Raw genomic sequence first — 4,651 nt, forward strand, 5'->3', positions numbered from 1 at the left:
GGAGATTCAAGGGTGAAGACTCTACATTTCCAATGCAGGGAGCATGGGTTCAATCCCTGGTGGGGGAACAGAATTCCCATATGCCCCACGACTCAGCTGAAATATAGAAAATAAAAGCATCACCTCCTCCAGAAAAACCCCCATTTAGTACAGCATTTCCTTCTAGAGTGATGATAGTGTTCTAGAACGAGATGGTGATGCTTGTTTAACATTGTAAAGGTGCTAAATGCCCCTGAATTGTGTGTTTTAAAATGTTTAAACTTTACTCTGTAGATATTGGACCACAATTTCTTAAAAACTGCCCCCCTTGACCTCTGGGCTCCTCTTTGTGGCTTCCACAATCTGGGCTCTGCCTCTCCCTCTAGTCTTGCTAAGGACTCAGATCAGTCACTGGGCTTTGCTGGGGACTGGAGCAGGGCGCGGGGGGGAAGTAGAGATGCCTGAGATCTTGCGAGCGGAAATAGTGAAGCAGTGAGATTAAGAAAGCAAATTAGGCTTCCCTGGTGGTCCAGTGGTTAGCACTTCGTGTTTCCACTGCTGAGGGCCCAGGTTCAATTCCCAGTCAGGGCACTAAGATTGCACAAGTGGTGTAGTGCAGCCAAAAAATGATAATAAAGTAAATGAAAAAAAAATTAATTAAAAAAAAAGTAGAAACTTCCCTGGGAGCCCAGCAGTTAAGAATTCACCTGCTGATGCAGGGAACACAGGTTTGATCCTTGGTCCAGGAAGATCCCACAGGCCAAAGGGCAAGTAAGCCTGAGACTAGAGCGTAGCCTCTGCTCAAAGACCACAAGAGAGGAAAAAAAAATGATGGCTGCTGGTTTTAGATGCTGCTTTTGGGGTGATGTGTTATGAAGCAACAAAGAAACAGGCAGCTGGTCAGCCAGCCTCAACCCGTGTCCCAGACCCACCTCTCACCAGAGGTGTGCGCTTGGGCCATCATTTCCCCTCTGGAAGCCTCAGTCTAACTTCCCTAGTGGCTCAGATGGTAAAGAATCTGCTGCAACTCGGAAGACCTGGGTTCGATCCCTGGGTCAGGAAGATCCCCTGGAGAAGGAAATGGCTACCCACTCCAGTATTCTTGCCTGGAGAATCTCATGGACAGAGGAGCCTGGTGGGCTACAGTCCATGGGGTCACAAAGAGTCGGACACAACTGAGTGACTTTACTTTAGCCTCCGTCTGCTCATCACGGAGGAGAGAAAAACAGCACGTGCCTCACAGGTGTCTTCAGACAGAAGAAGAGAAAGTACGCTCAGCACGTGACAAGCACTTACTATGTAGCTGCGGTTACTATTCTGATGTGTTTTTTAAAGTACGGATTTGGCTACACCAGGCCTTAGCTGCAGCGTGTAAATCTCTGGTTGCAGCACGTGAGATCTAGTCCCCCAACCCGAGATGGAGCCCCAACCCCCTTGCATTGGAAGTGCAGAGTCTTAGCCACTGACCACTAGGGAAGTCCCTATTCTGATTTTCCAGAACAACCCTGGTTATAGGGCCTGTATTCATTTCCCAAGACCACCATGACAAAGGACCCGAAACTGGGCACCTAAAAACAACAGAAACTTATTCTCTCACAATTCTAGAGGCCAGAAGTCTAAGACCAAGGTACCAGGGGACTTCTCTGGCGGCCCAAATTTCACTGCCAGAGCCCAGCCTCAGTCCCTGATCGGGGAACTAAGATCCCGCAAGCTGAGTGGCATGGCCAAAAAAAAATTTTTTTATGAAAAAAAAAAATAATAAGATCAAAGGTCAGGAGGGCCACGCTCCATCTGAAGACTCCAGAGCAGGATCCTTCTTCTCGTCTCCGGAGGCTCCAGGTGTGCCTTGGCTTACGGCAGCATCGCTCTGTAAGCCGGGTCCCCTCTCTGTGTGTCGGTGGCTTCCTCTGGCTTCTTACGCCTGCCAGTGCAGGAGACAAAGCAGACTTGGGTTTGACCCCCAGGTTGGGAAGATCCGCTGGAGGAGGAAACGGCAACCCACTCCAGTATACTTGCCTGGAGAATCCCATGGACCTGGTGGGCTACAGTCACAGGGTCGCGTAGAGTCGGAGGTGACTGAAGTGACTCAGCACACGCACACATGGCTTCTTATAAAGACACCAGTTACTGGATTTACCCTGGTACAGTGTGACCTCGTCTTAACTAATTACACCTCCGAAGATTCTCTTTCCAGATGAGGTCGTGTTCACAGGTACTGAGTTACGAGTTTTGGAGTATACCCCTGAGCCCACCTGTGTGTGTGCACACACGTGCCTGTTCACCTCCCACTCTTTTTTGACCTCATGGACCATAGCCCACCAGGCTCCTCGGTCCATGGGATTGCCCAAGCAAGAAAACTGGAGTGGGTTGCCATTTTCTCCTCCAGGGGATCTTCCCGACCCAGGGATCGAACCTGCATCTCCTGCATTGGCGGGTAGGCTCTTTACTACCGAGCCACTTGGAAAGCCCTTGAACCCACAGCAGTCCCTTTGCAAGTAGGCGACTACCTGAACACACACATCCCCTCTCAGGGCCTCACGGGTGAAAGGTGAAGGTCAGGTGTGGACATCAGGCCATCTAGGACTGACGCCAGCTGCTGGTTCCGTGGTGCAGAATCAGGACCACGTCCTCGGTGAGGAGGAAAACCGACAGCTGGCTCCAGGCATCACAGGTGAGGCCTCAGCTCGCCACTCGGGCTCTCCCAGGCTGCTGCTTCCAGGCAAGGACTCAACCACCCAGGGAGGCGCAGGAGGGAGCGAGCCCCACAAAGGAGCGGGGAGGCAGGGGACGCGGGAACTCAGCTCTCCCAGCGCATAAATATTGTATTAGTCATCCCAGGCTTGTTCCTCCTCTGGGGCTCCGAGTATTCCATTAAATTAAGCATTTCTAATTGAGGAAATAGAAAGGAACATGGAACAAATGCCAATGTTCTGAGAAAATCCCCATATCCTCCTGACAGGGAGAGGTCCGCTCCCCAAGCTGTGGTTGGAATACAGGCAACTTAACCTGGTTGCTGTTGAAAGGGCAGAATCTCCAGGGACAGCTGCATCAGGTGCCCTGGGGCAGGGGGATCCTCAGACCCCAAGGAGGGTGGAGGCGGAGGCAGAAGCCCGTGGCTCAGTTGAGTGATCAGAGCAGCAGTTTTGGGTCTCGGTCCCGGCCCATGACCTTGGAGCGTCCTTGGCCTCGCTGAGCCTCTGCTGGTGTGCATCTGATGGTGGGAACCACAGAGGACGCGCCCCCCTGCCGCTTTCAGGACAGTGGCAGGGGTCAGATGGGAGCCAGGAATTTAGGAAACTCTCAAATGCTCCCAGGTGTAAGTCAGTCACGTCTGCTGGGTGACCCACCTTCAACGGTGCTCCCAGGAAGCTTCCAGAAGAGGCCAGAGCAGATGACCCGTGATTGGGCCCAGCAGGGACGCCTCCTACGGACAATCGGGGACATCTAAGCAGCCGGGAGGTGATGTGCTCCCTCTCCACCAGCCAGTCCTCCCGAGAAAAGCTCAGACCTGCCAGGGAGGTGAGAAATCGAGACCCGAACACGAGAAGGGACTTTCCCAAGTCATCTGTCCAGGAAGCAAAAGAGCGCGTTCCCAGGAGCACGGCGGCCCAGGCACAGCCCGAAGCCTCTCGCTGCCTGAATCATGCTTTCTCCCCACCAGCCTCAGCCCCACTTACAGAGTCTCTTGTCTCCTGGCTGGACCCCTGCTTATGAGAGAGGGTGACGGGGTAACGGCCGCCAGAGAGCCAGTAGAATAGGGGACGCCATTCCCCTAGGCGGGACTTCCTCGACCCAAAAGTCACATCCACACCTAGGGTTTCGCAGGACCTTGTGACAACCTGTTTGGCTGACTGGTGTGTTCCCAGTGCCTGGCTGAGGACTTGGCATGAAACGGCTCTCAGGAGAAACTTGTGGGATTGAACTGGATGAAATGGGCTTGGGGAGGATGATCCGTGTGCCCATTTTACAGACAAGAAGACTGAGGCCCAGAGGGAGCCAGGGACTTCCCCAAAACCACACCCCTGAGCTGGAAGAGGTGCATCGGCTGTTCCTGGCCTTTCTCAGACCTGACATTTCACAGCTCCCCAGTCTCAGCTGGGCTTCCTGAACCTCCCTCAGCCTCTTCCTGTCTTTCCCTCTTCCTTCTCTCTGGACTTGGCTCCTTCATTCTCTGTCTGTCTCTGCCTTCAGTCCACTCCTCTCTGTCTCTCTCTCCATGCCTGCATGTTCAGTTGTGTCTGACTCTGCGACCCCATGGACTGCAGCCTTCCAGGCTCCTCTGTCCTTGGGATTCCCCAGGCAAGAATACTGGAGTGGGTTGCCATTGCCTTCTCCAGGGGATCTTCCAACCCGGGGATGAAGCTTCCTCTCTTACGCCTCCTGCATCGGCAGGCAGGCTCTTTACCACTGCACCACCTGGGAAGGCCCCTCTCTGCCACTACCTCTGTCTTTATCTCTATAAAGGTGTTGCTATGTTTCTCTGAGCCTCTTGTGTCTGTGTGTTCGTGTCCCTCTGTCATTCTGTCCTCTCTCCCTCTCCCTTCCCCTATCCTCCAGATGCTCCAGGAGTGGGGGTTGGGGGGTCCCCAGTTGTAAATATTTGGGAAAGCGCAGGCTTCCCGGGTGGCACTAGTGGTAAAGAACCTGCCTGCCAATGCAGGAGATATGAGAG

This window comes from Bison bison, unplaced genomic scaffold (assembly GCF_000754665.1).
Source record: "Bison bison bison isolate TAMUID 2011002044 unplaced genomic scaffold, Bison_UMD1.0 scf7180017864144, whole genome shotgun sequence".
Taxonomy (NCBI): domain Eukaryota; kingdom Metazoa; phylum Chordata; class Mammalia; order Artiodactyla; family Bovidae; genus Bison; species Bison bison.